Source organism: Echinops telfairi, unplaced genomic scaffold (genome assembly GCF_000313985.2).
Source record: "Echinops telfairi isolate 266 unplaced genomic scaffold, ASM31398v2 ScPeMD7_25;HRSCAF=90, whole genome shotgun sequence".
Lineage (NCBI taxonomy): Eukaryota > Metazoa > Chordata > Mammalia > Afrosoricida > Tenrecidae > Echinops > Echinops telfairi.
In genome coordinates, this window is record NW_022103922.1 from 12,929,809 (window position 1) to 12,948,577 (window position 18,769).

The 18,769-nt window shown below is 37.0% G+C and overlaps 1 non-coding gene across 1 annotated transcript; it reads right to left on the bottom strand.

Annotated features, from left to right (window-relative positions):
* Positions 1 to 8,735: 8,735 nt before the first annotated feature.
* LOC115869438 lies at positions 8,736 to 8,850 on the bottom strand. Its single transcript, XR_004046188.1, has one exon. It is a non-coding gene; the product is annotated as a small nucleolar RNA SNORA27 (small nucleolar RNA).
* Positions 8,851 to 18,769: the final 9,919 nt, after the last annotated feature.

An 18,769-nucleotide genomic window follows, 5' to 3' on the forward strand; every position in this document is an offset into this window, starting at 1 on the left:
TAATTATTTGCTTATTCAGGATTTATGTAATCAGATTTATCTTTTGCTATGTTTCCCCCCACCCCCTTAATTATAGCAACTTTTGTTCACTATGTCCAAGTGGATTTCAGATTTTTCTAGGTATTTTCTTGCTTTTGGGGTTGCTGTTGTTGAAAATCCGATGATAGTTGCAGACAGGCTTATGACGTGAAGCAAAAGAAGAGGGCAAAGTCAGAAGAGGAAAGGAAGGAGAGGAGATACAGACAGAAAGCCAAGTTCTGCCGCAGCCTTGATTTGCTAGTTGGCAACATATTACAAGAGTTTCTAAAAATTATAATAATGTTGACTTAAGCTTGTCCCAAACCTGCCTTTTATCCTCGTTCCTAGTGCACCCAAATCCTTCCAGGTTAAATATCCAAAAGAATCTCCCCTACCACAATTTTCCTGTCAAGTTCTCTATGCAAGGATATATACATGCACATATGTGGTAAACATTCATTGATGTGTCTATGTATGTCAGCTCAAGTAGCTAGCCAAGATAGCACTTACAACACAGGCTAACCTTTCCCTAACTTCTCATCGTTTTCCTTTTAAGAGTACTACATAGCTTTCCTAAATGTTTGTATTAAATGTGATTAATGATCTACCTTATTTTCCCACCAGAGAATGTAACAAAAACCTTGGCAGCTGTTGCAGTGTAATCCGAACGCTTTGAAAGTTCAAAGGGAATATGTTTCCCAAAACAGTGTTAAATTAGTCTGCTCTCTTATTTTGTAAATAAAAGATCACATTAATTCATCACACAATTTTAACAGAAATATTAAAATATTAGTCATATATCAACTGGTCAATGAATCCCTTCTTTCAATATTGATTCAACAAAACTCCATTCATTGAACAAATATCTATTTACTTCTTACCTGACATTAAGATAGGTATAGAGCCGACAGAAGAAAAACTACTCTGATGTCTTGCAGAAGCCCACAGACTAGAAGAGTGTACTAGAATAAATGATTTTAGGAAGTTTTCATCCCCCAGGTGTACATGGCTACTTCTATTATTAACTTTCTTTGCTAGTATCTTGAAATTAATCATAAGAACATCATGTTTGGAACAACCCTGGCGGACCATTGTATCATCAGTCATGCCTTGGGATCTCCTGGGCTGTTCAAATATGTGTAAGAAAGTCACAAGGAAATCACAAAGGTACAGGATGGAGAAATGAGACAGGGCAAGAAAATGTTCACTAATGGATGTCAGACAAACACGCCCAAAGAACGATCCCTCTCTCTGCAGATGACTAAGCATAAGCAAACTACCACAGGCCACCCCCATGTGGCATTCAGAGCTAACTAGGTAAGACAGAGCACCAGTTCACCTGATCTGAAGAGTTTGGTATCTGCAGTGGAGACTTTTGGGTGACTAGTTAGAGAGAAACTCGTGAACTTCTGGTTTCTGTCTCATGCTCTTTTCTGGAGGGCCCACATCTTGACCCATTGCTAGAGTCAGGGAGTGATGGTAGATTTGAAGAAGTTTTACCATGTGAAAGGTTTCTCCACTATATCTCCATAAAAATTTCTGCTTTAAGCACCAAGGTGTCAAGGATATTTGAGCTATCAAATTCAAGGAAGTATTAAGGAAATACCAGGGGAAATGATAATAATGTTAAATTTTATAGTGTGATATCATGGGTGATAGACATAATGAGAAAAGCTATTATCTATACGGAAAGCATTGTACTCTAGGAATATGTCCGGAGGATGAGGTGAGAAAAAGAGTAAGCAGCAGTGCTTAAATATATGTGTCCCATGTTTCATTTGCTCAGAGACTCTGCAGAACTAACTATGAATTAATTGTTCTGTGCTCTTTTAGAGCCGAATATTAAGATATCTACAATATATAGTGGAATGTGATAGTGCTATCAATGAGAAAGCACAAAGAATTGTAACTTAGCAGAAGGTGAGAGCATTTCCAGAGCAGTTCCTCAGGAATGCATTACAGGATGTCTTGATTTATTATATGGGTTCGTAGTTCTTTCTTCAGAGTTATCTGATTCCGTTTCAAGTACTTTCCGTTTGTTTATCCTTGACGTTGATTGTGAACTCCATGTATTTTCTTGTTGTTGGTGTTAGATGCCATCAAATCAGTCCCAACCCCTACTGACCCAGGCAAAACAGAACAAAACACTGCCTAGCCCTGTCCCTTCCTTACAATTAGTCCTATGCTTGAATTTACAGTTTGCAATCCTTATGGTAATCCATCATGTACAGGGCCTTCCATATTGTTTGCTGCCCTTATACTTGACCAAGCCAGATGCCCTTCAACAGAGACTGGTGGCTCCTGACATGTCCGAAGTACGTCAGACGAACTCTTGGCAGCCTTTAACTAAGGAGTATTCTGGCTACACTTCCTTCAAGACAGGTTTGCTTGCTCTTTTGGCAGTCTGTCACGCTTTCAATATTCTTTGCCAGCCCCCACATTTAAATGCATTGATTCCTCTTCAATCCTCCTTATTCTGTGTCCAACTTTCACCTGCATATGAAGCAATTGAAAATACCATGGCTTGAGGCAGACACCTCATCGTCCTCCAAGTAACCACCTTGCTTTTCCGCACACTAACGAGGTCTTACACAGATTCACCCAATGCGCGGCATCCTTTGATTTCTTGACTGCTGCTTCCATGAGTCCTGATTGTGGAGCCAAGTAAGACAAAAGACTTGACAAGTTTAATCTGTTCTCAATTATCATGATGTTACCATATGATGCAGTTATGAATGTTTTCCTTTACATTGAGTTGTCATCCATGCTGAAGGCTGCAATCTTTGATTTCATCACCAAGTGCTTCAAGTCCTCCTCATTTTCAGCATGCAAGTTTTTGTCATCTGCATATTTCAGGTTGTTAATAAGCCTCAATCAAATTCTGAAAAATTTGAAATTGTCAAGGATTTTGTCTTGTTTGGATCAAAGGATGCATTGCACTGGGTAAGGCTGCTGCATAAAACCTCTTTAAAGTGTTGAAAAGCAAGGATGTTACTTTGAGGTATAAGATGTGTGTAATCTAAGCCTGGTATTTTCAATTGTCTCCTTTGCATATGAAAGTTAGACATCAAATAAGGAAAAGCAAAGAAGAATCAATATGTTTGAATTATGATGTTGACAAAGAATATTGAAAATATCATGGGAAACTGATCACAATGATCGACACATGACCACCACCCCTTCCCCGGGGAGGGATGAACAACAAAAACCATAGGGGAAGGGAGACAGTGTTCACTGTAAGATATGTGAATAATAATTTATAATTTATCAATGGGTCATAAGGGTGGGAGGGGGAGGGAGGGAAAAAAGAAGAGCTGATACTAAGGGTTCAAATAGTAAATGTTTACAAAGTAATGATGGCAACATATTTACAAATATGCTCGTTACAATTGATGTATGGATTGTTATAAGGGTTTTAAAAGTCCCCCAATAAAATGATCTTTTAATAACAATATAAAAAGCTTTTCATAATGAAAAAAAAAGGAAAAAAGAAAATACCATGGACTGCTAAAAGAACAAACAAATCTATATGAAATAAGTACAGCCAAAATGCTCAGTGGAGGCAAGGATGGTGAGACTCGGCCTCACGTACTTTGGATGTGTTGTCAGGAGAGACCAGTCCCTGGAGAAGGACATCATGCTCCGTAAAGTGAAAGCACATTATAAACAGGAAAACCCTCTACATACGAGATGGTTGCACCAGTGAGTTCAATCATAGCAAACATTGTAAGGATGGCACTGAACCGGGCATGTTCATTCTATTGTATGTAGGGTTCCTATGGGTCAGAACCAACTAGCTGGCACCTGACAACAACAGTATTGTCATCAGGAGCCCTAGTGACATGGTCGGTGAAAGAAGGACTGATAGCCAAGATTGGCGGACCAAACCCACTGGAACTAAGTGGAGGAAAGGTGAATTATCTGCTTTGTCAACTTGAAACCCCTCTATGAGTCATGATAGGTCAGAATCATCTTGATGGTAACTGGTTTTGTTTGCTTTCTTTTTAGAATTCCAGTCAATGATGAGTTAAGCATTGGACGGCTAACCACAGGTCTGTGGTCCAAATTTACCAGCCACTCTGAGGAAGAAAAGGGAGGATGTCTGCTCCCTTAAATATTTATATCCTCTGAAAGCCTGAGATTAGCCCATAAGTCTGATATTAATCCATAAATCCCTCTTCAGACTCATGCAGCCCATGCAATGATGCAAAACAGAAGATCACAGACCAGTGTGTGCAAAGATGCAGTGGAAACATCTTCAGGGCTCTCAAAGGTCTCAGCGTGATTCCACATGGCTTGTCAACAGGAGGTGAAAGCAGAGAGTGTGTGGCCTGCCTCTAGGGAGAAAGAGATGTTCCTAGACTCCTCATGAGAAGGCCACGCCCACAGGGAGGCATCATCAGTCTGTGACCTGACTGAGAGGCTAGACTCCACCCCTATACTTATTTATCAAGTTGACATCAAATTATGCAACTACCACACTATTGAATAATTATATTTTGTCCTGTAGGATTTACATGAATCAGATTTTGAAGACACAATCCAGGAGGGGAAAAATGAGGACCTAATGCCGGGGGTTTGGGTGGAGAGGAAATGGTTTGAGAATGATGTACAAATGCACTTTACACAATTGATGTGTGTATGGATTGCGATAAAAGTTGTATGAGCCCCTAATAAAATGATTTTTTTAAAAAGATTTTTCTTTTTTTCCACAATTCTAGACAACTACCCTTCTGTCAACCTGATATACATGATGGCTTGTGTAACTATGCTGCCATAATTTATTACTATGGAATTTTGATTATTAGCAGAGTGGTTTATGTGCTTCCAAATGATGGCAGACTAGGAAGAGAGGCCTACTGGTTAGCCAATGAAAATAGTACGGATTGTATGTGGTTCGTGCTTTGGGCACAGCATCAGGAGGAATCAACTCAGGGAGGGGAAGTCATGTAGGTGAAGTAGAGGGCAATCAAGAACAAAGGAGACCCTCCTTTGGATCTATGAACATAATCGCCAAGATCATGGATTCAACAATATAGGTGACCTTGAGCGTGAGGCATCAGACATTTTATTGTGTTGTACTTACGATTGCTATACGTTGGAGTCAACTCAATAGCAGCAGAAATCCAAAATTTCAGTTAAAAACGTTCACAATAGCTTGAAAGCTGTTGGCATAATGGTCACCGCAAAGTCAATACCAAGGAGCCCGAGTGTTAATCCAGACTCTGCCACTCTGCAGATGTGTGACTCTGACGTACGCACGTGCTTACTTGTCCTGTAAGGTATTGCTGATTAAACCTGACTTCCATCAGACACAATCCATGGGCAACAAACTTCTCTTCCCAAGAAAAAATCCCGGGGCCACGCTGGGCCAACAGAGGACTGAAAGAGCCCGTTTGTATTTGTGTCATTTGTGTGTGTTGAGGGCACTGGCCAGAGTTTAATCAGTTGAAGCTCATTCCAAGTTTCTATGGTTTCCTTTGGAACATCATTTTACTAAATGATCTAATGCTGCAGCTCTCATAATGAACTTTAAGATTAATTTCTTCTGTGAGTTCTTAGTTAGCAAAACGTTTTCCAAAGAATAATTATCAAACCAAGTTCTCAGTATCACATTGCCCCAGGACATTTTTTCCTACTGATTTGACTACTTGAAATAAAAATGTCTCTATTCACAAAAGACACCTTTTTTTGGTAGAAAATTCTACAAGGCCACTTTCTTGAGAGAACCAGAGTGTACAACTATTGGGATCCTAAATGTATCAGATGTTTGGCTTGACATAAAAAGGGATAAACTGAGGCAATCTCATGATTTCAAACTGTAGACTGAAATCAATTTCTATTTTGTGGAAATTATTTCTTACGTGTAATCCTAATGATATGAACATTTTCAATGATAGTTAAGCAGCATGTCTTAGATCTAAAATTATGATTTTCACTTTGAATGTAGGCAGTAATGAAAAAAACAATGATGTTTTATTTTACTGAGAAAAAAACCCTCAATGCTGGAAAGAAAATATATGCATGTCTCTATCATATTTTTTCATTTCAATACTTAGGCTTATCGGTCTTAGTAATTTTTATGAACTCTGCTGCTATCGATGTAAGGCCCATTCTATGAAAATGATGCTGTGGTGACAAAATACTATTGTAAATGTAATAAATGTAATAAATGAAAAGTCACCTATATCATATTGTGAAATAAATGAAAATATTACAAATGATTATAAATTATAAGTGGAAATATTATTATAGCCCAAATAAGACAAATCGCTTTTTTAAGCTTTGCAAATGTACAGTAAAATGTTACATATCATAGTTTTTTTTAATAGTAAAGGACACTTACCTTTTTTCTGGTAGAAACAAGGCATATCAGTTATATAATTCTCAAGTTCCTGCTTTAATTCTCCAGTTCCTGCATAATTCTCTAGTTCACTATGATCTTTTAACTCCTCAATTCTTTTTTATACTAATTCGGAGCCAAATTAGCTAAATGGATAAAATGGTGTGGAGCTCATAATCTCTCTTGATATGCCTCATTGATTAAAAAGTTACAAGAGATCAATGGCCAGTCATAGCTCATAATCCAGGTAGAGTTGGTCACAGTTCATGCTATATTCCTATACTGGTGAAGAAACCACTGATCCGAGTCTGCTACAGCCTGTGACGTCATTAATTGCATGCTGCTGCTCTACAGTCCATTGATAATCCGTTTCACCCCTGCTCCCTCTAATTTGTGCTATAACAAGGACAAGATCGTCTTTTTCATGTGACAGAGAAATCTGTTGCAAATTAGCATCTTTAGTGTTAATAGAAATCTTTTGTTAATGGCTTTGGAGTGTCAAAACTCAAAAACCAGGATTACATAGTTTTAGAGCAGTTTTTAAATCAATTGTGTAAGATGGGCCTTCAGGTGCCCATTCATAATAACGCTATTGATTGTGTATGTTAGAATTGTCTAATAAGCAAAGACATGCCATAGGCTTCCCTTCACATTTGACCCAATAGGTGGTCTGGTAGTAGTGGCAAGATGATTTTCTGCAATACACAAAAGATGAAAACTATTATTTCTGTTCTCTGGTTTGCATGCATTCAGAGTGGAGTGGAGTTTGGACCTGCTTAGCTATGTCACGTCTGCCTTTAAGACCCTAAAGGTGCCAGAAAGGCAAATGGCATCTTTCATTCACTTAATTTTGAATGTCTATTTCTGATGTTGCTGCTCAAATTGATTGCATTATTTATAATATTGCTGAATTATTAGTGGGAAAATTGAAAAACAAAACTTCACTCATGATTTTATCATTATGTGCTTTAGTAGCAAAAGTGCTTTTATTAAGGTCTTCAATGGTGAGGGGACTTCTGAGTTCATAGCTTGGCTAATAGGAGAAAAATGGGAGACCATGCGGCTCCCTGCTGCAAAAAGATGTGTTCAACACATAAGCTACCTCTCTGGGACCCCAGGTATTTCACCTTCATTGTGATTTTTCAACACGTGCTTTAAAATGATTTCTCAGTTTCAGTTGTTGTTTAACAGTGAGTCTTTAATCACCATTTTCTCTACCCCTACTGCATTAGAAGGATATTACTAGGCTCAAATATCTACTTTAATAGCACAAGAAGAGATAGATGAGGCAAAAAAAAATTCTGTATCATCGAGTTATCTATGCTATCCCTATTTCTCACTAAAACGTTAAACTTACTGCTATAGAGTCCATTCTAATTCATAGGGACCCTCCTGTCCATCAGAGCAGAAGTGTGCCTGTGTATTTCCAAAACTGTCCATCTTTACAGGATCAGGCACCTCATCTTTCTCCTTTGGGTGGCTGGTACGTTCCCACTACTCACTTTGCAGCCCAGTACAGCCCAATGCATAACCCACTATGCCACCACTGCTCAGGTGTCTAACTATGTTGTATTTCTAGACTATTGTTTAGTCACTTGGAAAGAGACTCTAAGACCTTTGGTGATGAGAACTATAAATACACAGGGAAGTAAGGGTAACACCAAGTATTAAGAACAATCATTAATAGGAAGAGCGAGGAGGCAAAACTCCTACACGGAGCAGCGAAGAGTTGAGGGAATTAGAAAAAAATTCCTTAACTGCCTCTCTTCAAATACTTTGACCAAAATTTCTCTCTCTGGGATTCCCTATCTAATCTTCATATATTAGATTTTTTTCACTCTGTCCCAATGCTTCCGACACTTTTTCTCCCTCTTTCCACCCCTCCCCCCCACTACCATCTGATTTGTTGTGTGAAATCAAATGGGTTAAGTCTATTAGCTTCTTCTTAGGTTCCATAACATCTTTTGTGGGAGTTCCATCTAATGTTATCCCGGAAATGAAAATTTAATTTATTAAATTATCAGTTATATACTTTTTATTTTACTATCATTTACATAATAGTTATATAATTCTTTTCATAATAATTCTATGCTCCCTTGAGGTAGTGCAGGAAGCTAACTATTGGGTTGCAAACTGAAAGGTTGATGGTTTGATCTCACCAGCTGCTCTACCAGGGGAAGAGGAGACCGTCTGCGTCTGTGAAGATTTACAACCTCAGAAACCGCAGGGAGGAGTTGTTCTCCTCTGCTTGGTACGACAGGGTCTCTATGAGCCAAAATTGCTCTGATGGCATGGAGTGGCTGGAGGTGGAGGGCAGAGGGGGAAATTCTGAAAAGGACCCCTTGGCATTTCTCTTTTGAATTGTGTTTCCTCCACCTCTTTCCTCTGGACAAACACCCAGCTTGCCTGACTTTAAAAGAATGTTTCTTTTGCCCTACTTGAATGACTGGTAAAGACCTAAGTCCAATTCACAAAATGAGTAGGGGGAGTGTCTCTTGAATATATTCATTATATGTATTTAAAATCTCTGATAGATGTATCCAGTTATTTGACCATCTATCAAAACCGATATCTCACATGTTGTCTTTCTTCAAGAAGGGTCAACTATCAATCTCTGATAAATAAATTGCATAAGTTGGTGCAATTGTTATTAGATGCCTTCAAGTCATTTCCGACTCATGTCAATCCTATGCACAACGGAGCAAAACTCTACCCGGTCCACTCCTATCCTCACCATTGTTCGGTTTGAGACCACTGTTTTGGCCCTGGTGTCAATCTGCCTTTGGGGGGGTCTTCTTTTTCGAGGCCCTTCCACTTTACAAGGCCAGGTGTGCTTCCCGAGGGTGGGGCCTGTTCTGGTAACATGAAGAAAGTACCTGAGATGAAGTCTTACCATTCTTATATCTAAGGAGGACACATTTGTTTGTTCTTCTGGCAGCCCTGGTACTTACTTCAGTAACTTTTACCAATTGCATAATTCAAATACAGGGTAGAGGTAAAGAATCTTTTATCTTGTGAGAGTCTGAGCCGTCAAGAGGCCTTTTAGAGTTTTTGTTAGCCTGTGTCTGCCTCTCTTGAGCATGGTCTCTTAAAATAAAGAAACCAAGTTTGTCCCTGAGAGGCTAGAATGACTACTGGCTTTCTCTTCCCTGAAAAGCACACCGCCTTATTGGAGTCACTTCATCACTGTGACATGACTTTAAACTGTCATCCGTTTTGGCAACATCTTACTAGATTTTTCAGGATTATATATTCTGGAAAAGGCTTAATGGGAAAGTTGCTTACAATAAGGCTCATTGCCCTGTATCTCCTACAATTTGGGCTCCATTACATAGGCAGTGCCAATTCCCACAGTTTCAGCTCCAGTCCTATAAGATCAACAAACTGCTGGCTTGTCAGCCACCTGGTTATGACTGCCTGATAGTCCTATTTCTTCTATTATAAGAAAAGATAAATGGCCAGAAGGAAAAGATGCCTGCAACATTTCAACTCACCTCTGCTATTCTTTCCTCTCTGAAATTAGGGACCCTTTGACCACTGTTGCCACAGAAACGCTCTCCTACCTTCAAAATAAATGTCTTTTATTTTTAATAATGTCTCTTATTTTGAAATAAAATGTCTTTTATTTTGAAATAAATGTCTAGTCCTAGTTGTTAGTGGGAATTCTAGGATAACACAGAGACAAAAGTTCTACACAATTCATTTGACTACAATGTAGTGAAAGTACTTGGGGAAAGTTTGATTGGGAAAAGGGAAAAGGTACAAGACACCTAACTGTAATTGAGTTTTTATACCATATTAAAGAACTTTATTTCTATAATGGGAAGTTGTAATGGAATTTAAGCAACAGGGAAAGATTACTGGTCTTGTATTTTCTAAAAATAACTTTGCAACCATGACTGGTTTTCCGAAGGAGTATGAGAAGAGAAGGCCTCTGTGAAAGAGGATGGGCAAGAAGCAAGGTGTTGATTCGATTACGATTGACCACTCTCTGTTAGATGCTCAGGACTGAAAGGTAACAGACATTAATGATACTTAAAATCTTCAAACTGATTAACAGTCTCACATGTAAGAGAAAACAATTTCTAGTTTTCATACAGTTTGCAAAGAAATATGTACTCACTAAATTCACAGTTACATGAAATATCCTTATACATATTTTATTAAATAAAGTCTAGTCAACATATGTTCATATGAATACTAGGATATAGCTCCAATCCTCTTATTTAACTTCTAGTATTCAAGCCTTTGATGAAAATTATTGAGATCTTGTCAGGTGCCTTTAAGTAGACAAAGATTGCTGCCATTTGAAAATTTTTATTTTAGAGGTTGAGGTACAGAAGTATAATAAATACAGTAAGCCAGGAAACAATGTATGAGAAGGCAATAGTGTTATGGAAAGAAAGAAAGTCAGAGTAGGAAAGGAGTTTTGGAAGGTAAGAGAAGGGATTTGCAATTTTAAAATTGAATTACCAGGGTAGCCACATTTAGAAGACTTGAAGAAGCTGTAGGCAAAATTCCACGTTTTCATCTGGGCCTAGAAACACCTTCTCTAAGACATCTGGATGGCTAGCTACTCAATTCGTTTTGAACTTGTGATGCCATCTAACACTGGAGGACTCTTTTATCTGCTGTGCGAGAAAGAACGTAGAGGCAAGGATGGCATCCCCTGTGTTTGACACCAACTGAAAGTAGAAGACTCGGAGTAGAGCAGGTTTGAAAAAGATCAGAAGACTAATATTGCATAAGAGCACTGTGAATCAGGAGGTTTAGTAAGTTGCTGAATGCAAAAACCATGACCTGATCTGTAAGCTGGTACCTAATTTACAATATAAAAGAATTTAATATGAAATATAGAGTAGACAAACACTCACTCACTGATGCTAACTCATTTCTGACTCGTAGTGACCCTGTAGGACAGAGTAGTACTGCCCCCTTTGGCTTTCCAAGGCTGTAAATCAAAGCCTCATCTTTCTCCAGAGAAGTGGCTCAAGGATTCAAACTGCTAACTTTATGGTTAGCAGTCCAATGCTCAACCACTACACCACCATGGTTCTTTGCATATTGAATTTCAGAGAGATATCGGGACCAATGACATAAATGTGAGTGCTTTTGGTATTCTTATGGAATTTAAAGTTGAAGACCTGTATAGAATCATGAAGGGAGTGTATGTGGACAGACAAGATCAAATCCAAGAGAAAAAAACATGAAGTCCTAGAAGTCAAGGGAAGCAAGTCTAACGAATGGGATGGTCAACCTTATCAATTGCTGCTGATGTGTCAAACTCCATGAGAGCTGATTCAATTTACCGAACTCGGTAGAGTCACAGCAATGGAAACCACTGATGACAACATCATACTCAATGCTGGGTTTGGTTTGACTTTGCTTTTGTTTTCTCCCTCCATCAGCAGAGAGAAGATTTAAGAGAGCCCAGGAGAGAACTTAAAGAGCATGAGTAGAGTCAATTGTTTGGGGAAATTGATTACAAAGTAGAAATATTTGTTTAAAAGAGATATTCCTAATGAGAAGAATAGGTTCAACTTATCTAATAGGGATTAACTTAAAATTTATCAATCATTTTCAAAAGAGAGTTAAAATCTGTAATATTCTATTGTATTTTAGTGAGAAAACCATTTTTATATATAAATTTTTAATGTAGTGTTTCTACAAAAATATTCAAGAACAAACAACTATACATTTAATCCTAGATGGGTGTTGTATAAGTAAGCAAGGAACTATTGGGATAATAAAGCCAACAGCCCTACTAGAAAGATCTGTAAATAATTATTTCTCCATCATTTGCCGGTCAAAAAAATGTAGCTATGTAATAATGATAACTGTACAATTTGCTGGTGCATTTTAGTTGTTATGCCACAATTTTATTATAAATTTGATGATCCTACAGTTTATATTGGCAAATTGTTTAGAAAATCATTATCTAATAAATTTATTAAAACGGAAGAATGAAACACCACCCATGGCTTTCAAGTCAATTCCATCTCATATCAGTCCTCCAGAGGGTTTTTAAGATGGTAACTCTTCTGGGGAACAGAAAGCCTCAGTTTTCTTATTTTCGAGCAGTTGGTGGGTGTGAACTAGCCACTTTGTGGTGAGCAGTCCAATGCTAATCCCATGACCCTCCATAAAACCCCAAACCAAACTCACTGCTATTGGGTCCATTCTGACTGATGCCTCGGTGGGTTTCTGAGACTATAACTACTGACAAGAGCAGAGAGCCTCATCTCTCTCCCACAGAGCAGCGAATGCTTCCAAACGGCTGACCTTTAGCCAAATAAACTGTGGTTGATTTGTAGCCTGATATGTCCACGGCACCACCAGGACTCTCCAGGACTCCATAAGAGGAAGGAAAGGTTAGGGGAAAATATCCCAGTGCCAAAAATATGTACTACTTTTTAAAGAATTAAAATTAAAAGTAGATGAATAAAATAACATCATAATGAAAATTTACATTATTGTGTTTTGTTGTCATGTTTATTTATTTTTTAAGCTCAATTGGTTGGTTTCATTGATATTTAAAATGTAAAGTACTACAAAACCTAGAATTGCATCTTGAAACTTAAAGTATAAAAGAAATTACAATTTTCTACAAATAAATAAAATATGTGGTGTAACCAGAGAGCTACTATTTTGGGAGCAGAACAGGATTAGACATTTTTAATGATACAAAACATAATATAGTCAAGATAATATTTTAAAGTGTACATATAATTGATATATTTATAATATATTATTGATATTTATAATAAATATATACAACATATTTATTATATTACATTAAGAAATCACTCTAGAATTTTTAAATACAATGCTATCATTATTATGAACACCAACTATTTATTATTTAAAAGTATACATTTCTGTTAATGTATATACTGTATACAATCTGTTAATGTATATAATCAGTTCATCTTAATTTAGATAATTAAGATAAAATCAAGTTTTCAATCTAACCCCAAAATTCCACAAGTCTATTATTTTGATAAATATATACTATTTATTCCAATAATTTTACTTTCTATGAGTTTTCCCTGTACATTTTAGAGAATAAAAGATCAATTTATTTGTAAAACTCAATATTAACAATCTTTATTAATGTATTAAATTGGCTTTGTTTAAAATAATTGCTTTCAAAATAACTATTTTTCTCATCCATCACATAGACTAATGGAACCTAGAGCTAATTCAGGAGCATGAGTGGTGTGGCAGGTGACAGGTTGCACTGCAAACACAAGGTCAGCAGTTCTGGAGAAAGATGAAGCTTGGTACTTCTGTAAAAGAGTTGCAATCTTGGAAATCTGCACCGGCAGTTCTGGTGTGTTCTACAGGGTCACTATATGACAGAATTTACTCAAAGGCAGTGAGTTTGCATTTTGGAGACATAACTCATTCTGGGGTGCATGTTTTCAAGAATTATTGACGCCGTGACTGCACAGTGGTTAAAGTACTCAGCCGGGGATCAAAACATCGGTGGTTAGCTTTATAGAGATTGGAGTTCTTTAGATACCTGGGAAATGTTATGGAGAAGTTGTACTCTGTCCACATGAGGGCAATGCAATTTTTGATATAATTACTTCCTAAATCCACCACTATAATTCTGAGAGATATATGAGGGCTTTTAAATTATTTTCATTAAGTTTTAATAATTATAATCCTTATTATCTAAACAAGTTAACTAATTACAAAAACTCAGGCTATCTTAAGCAGCCTAATTTAACACTGAAAAAATTCTTATATCTTGAATACTATAAAATATTTGATACATTGGGGGATATAAATTGAATTTTCCTAAAGTAAATATTTTTACAGACACCCAAATGAGGGTTTTGTGTTTGCTATTTCATAAGCAGTTCTAACAAAAGTGCTTTTGAACTGGGCTTGAATAACAAAACAGAGAAGCTTTCTAATATTAATATCTTTATATAAAATTATTAGGGTCAGAATGCTGGTTAGATTAGGAAACTCTGAAATATTTCAGAAAACATGCAAGCTCGTGATCAGAAGTGTTCTTTTTTTTTCTATTCCAAAGGTTTTTGTAAAGTTTTCATTTATTCTAATATATGAATGGAAAATATGAAATATATAGTAATGGAAAGTTCCATCAAGTGGGCTTCCATTCATGGCAATTTCATATGTGATTGAATGAAATGCATGTACTGTCATCTTGTTGAGACAATTGATAGGGAATGAAGTTGTTTTCCACTGTGTTGGAAGAAGTATTGCTGAATTTCTCCGGCAGTGAGGAGCGCGAGCTATCTCCCGTAACAGAAAGGGCTAGACAGCGCCTACCAACAATCACTAAAAAATGACTTTAGATGAAAACTAGAATTGTTTAGCCTACACTAATGATTGTAGGAAAGATAAGAGTTGAAGCAAAGATGGTATTGGCAAAGAATTTTGAATAAGTGAACTGTCAGAAGAATGAACAAATCTATCTTGGGAGATCAAAGCCAGAATGCTCCTTAGGAGCAAGGATGGGGAGATTTTACTTCACGTGCTTTGGACATGTTAGCAGGAAAGTGCCTGGAGAACGTCATGATTGGGTAAATAAGAGGATCAGCCAAAGAGAAGACCCTCAGTGAGATAAATAGAATCAGTGATGGTAACAACAGCAACAATTGTGAGGCACACAAGACTGGGAAATAATGATGCTGTTATAGAAGGTGTCGGTATGATTCCGAATTGACAGGTTGGCAACCAATTTTAAACCAGAAAATAGAGATTTAGAAACAGGATCATACGACCATTTGTAAAAGGACTAATCATGAATTATTCATAGATTTTTCCATTTAACAATTGAGTTGCGGTGTTTGCCAGGGGCTGAGATGGAAAATGTGGTAGATTTATAGGAAGAAGCCAGAAAAATAAAAGATTTCCACTACAGAGTTTTGGAGTTTTTGTGACTTACTAAATGCACACTGGGTGTGTCTGGCAGGCAGCTAGATACATGACAATAAAATAGTTGTGTGTGTGTGTAAGTGTTTGGTGTGTGATTGTCGTTAGATGCCTTCCAGATGACTCTGACTCATAGTGATCCTGTGCACAATCGAATAGAATATCGCCTGGTGCTGCACCATCTTCACAATTGTTTCTATGCTTGAGCCCATTGTAACCAATACTATGTCAATCGATCTCATCCCCGGCCTTCCTCTTTGTCAATGCCTCTCTACGTAACCAAGCATGATGTTCTTCTCTCCCCTGACAATATGCTCAAAGTATTTAAGAATAAGCCTTGCCATCCTTGCTTCTAGGAGCATGTTTGATTGTACTTCTTCCAAGATAGATCAGTTTGTCTGTTATCAGTGCCTGGTATTTTCAATATTCTTTTCCAGCACCACAATTCCAACTTACGGGTTCTTCTTGGGTCTTGCTTATGCCATGTCCAAGTTTCACATGCATATGAGGCAATTGAAAATATCATGACTTTGTTCAGATGCATCTTAATCCTCAAAGTAACATTCTTGCTTTTCCATACTCTAAAGAGGTCTTGTGCAGCAGATTTACCTAATAAAGCTCTTCTGATCTTGGCTGTTGCTTCCAAGAGCATTGATACATGAATCCCAGTAAGACAAAATCTTTGACAACTATTCTCCATTGAGCAAGCTGCTACCTATTGGTCCACTTTTGAGGATTTTGGTTTTCTTTACATTGAGTTACAATCTGTACTGAAGCACGCAATCCTTGATCTTCATCAGCAAGTGCTTCAAGTCCTCCTCACATTCAGCAAGTAAGATTGTGTCATCTGCATATCAAAAGTTGTTAATAAGCCTTCCTCCGATCCTGATGCCACATTCTTCTTCATATAATCCAGCTTCTCTGACGATTTTCTCAGCATATGATTTGAATAAGTATGTTGAGAGAATAAAACCTAACACACGCCTTTCCTGATTTTGAACCACACAGTTCCTTGTTTTGTTCATGCAACTGCTTCTTGATCTATGTATGTGTAGACTCCACATGAGCACAATGTAGTGTTCTGGAATTCCTATTCTTTCCAAGGTTATCCACAGTTTGTTATGATCACATAGTCCAAATCCTTGGCACAGGCAATAAAACACAAGCAAACTTCTTTCTGGTATCCTCTTCTTTCCGCCATCTGTCATCAGCAATGATATCCCTTATTCCATGTCCTCTTCTGAATCCAGCCTGAATTTCTGGAAGCTCCCTGTCAATGTACTGCTGAAACCATAAACATTGTTGGATGATCATCAGCAAAATTTTACTTGCATATGATATCAGTGACTTTGTTTTGTAGTTTGAGTATACAGCTGAATTGCCTTTCTTTGGAATGGGTGTAAATATGATTCTCCTCCTGTCAGTTGGAAAAGGAGCTGTCTTCCAGATTTCCTGGCAGTGACTAGACGTGCTTCCTGTGCTTTGTCAGCTTGTTGAACCATTCAATTGGCATTTCATCAGTTACTGGAGCCTTATTTTAACTAATGCTTTCAGTGCAGCTTGAACTTCTTCCTTCAGCACCATTGGTTCTTGCTCATATGTTACCTCTGAAATGGTAGGATGATCACTAGTTCTTTTTGGTACAGTAACTCTCTATATTCTTTCAATGGTATACATGCATTTTAGAATAATGGACCTAAATATGATAACTTCAGGCAAGAAGGCCCATGCAAGGGAGAAATATCCAAGTGCCTAAAATTGATGTTCCAAGTTCAACAACCAGTCACCCTGATAAACTCCCTGCAACATTATTTCTTGACAATTATAAGCAAAAATGTCAAATGTAGCATCCATAATGCTGCATGATAAAAATAAGTTCATGGTGTACTGGTTTATCAGGGTTCTATTATTATCAACAGCCAATAATATTTTCCATTAAATGTTGTTTTATCCACAAATAGTATAGGTATAAAATATATTCTTATGGTTGGTTTAACTATCCATTGGAGAGCAAAATATTAAAGAGAGAATATAAGAAATTAGCATTTGATGTTCCTCCCTTCCCCAGAAAACCAATTGACAAATACTTCTAAATCTAGAGAAAGAAATAGGATAGAAATCCAAAGAAAAGCAAAGTGAAAGAATAATTAATACATTAAGAACAAACTGAAAAAATAAAAAAATAAAAAATTATGAAAAGTCTCTTTACAGAGGGATTCATCTCTTGTGTTTTAATATTGGGAAGATTCCTAGGTGCCTAGTTGTTTTTTAAAACATGACTGTATTTATTCTCTGATTAAACTTGACTTTTAAGTGTTTGCTAACATATTTACTTAAAATGACAGAATCCATATACTTTTGAAACGAGCTATTTTAGCATTAACCAAGAATGCCCACTCATTTTGGTTTCTTGGTTATGAATATCTTTCTTGGTTATGAATATCTTATAAACACACAACTGTCACCACCTTCAGCTCAATCTCCTTTCACATATCCACAAAGTTCATACTTGCAGCTTGCCGGAAATAAATAGCGTGAAAGACATCCAGTCTCAATGTGACTTCAACCTTGTCACCTCAATCTTCAGGGAACTCTTTCTAACTGTACTATTTAGATGGAATTTTTCTGCACCTATAATTACTTTCCTTTTCATTTTGAATAAATACTACATTCCCAAACGTTTAGTTCTCCCATGCAAAGTATACAAAAACAACATCAACATAGTTCACATGCCAATACACAAAAAAATAATTTTCAAATCACATTCTGATAAAGTCTCATTTAACACAAAGAAAATGTTGGAAGGGGGTTAAGACATTCTAGGATATTAGCATTCATATATCTACCTAAGATAGTTATTTGCTTTCATCCACAGTGTATAAAGAATTACACTTCATACACAGTGCATAAAGGAATCCTCAGCATGATTTGCATAGGGTTATATATTTTTGAGGCTTTAACATATTTTTCCTTCAATATTCATCACAAACTACTTCTTCACAAGAATAAACAATAGAAAAACAGAAAGAGTGCATATCACCAAAAGTAATATTCTTCTAAGTTCCTCACAGAGAATCAACTACAATAAAACATGTTATAAATCACCTTGCAAGTCCCCAACCCAGTTATGAAGTAAGTCAAATCAAGAACTCTAAAACGTGATGTCTTGAGACATAGATTTTACTACAATAATAATACCAGCTAGGGATGGTTTTCTTCACCCAGCATAAGCTGTTTTACAACATTCTAAGAAAAGTCCAGAAAAGACAATTTCCAAATGAACTAGTGTTACATTCTAGCAAATACAGCACGAAGTGGAAGGACATTACACGACAGGAAGGCAAATTTCATAAGGGAATTATACGAGTCCGTCATAGGAAGTACGTACAGTACTTCAAATTTCAGCCCACTTTCCAAACAAACAAAAATAACCACCCCAACCCAGCTTATTGCTCTTGAGTTAATTCCAACTCATATTAAACCTAGAGAAAAGAG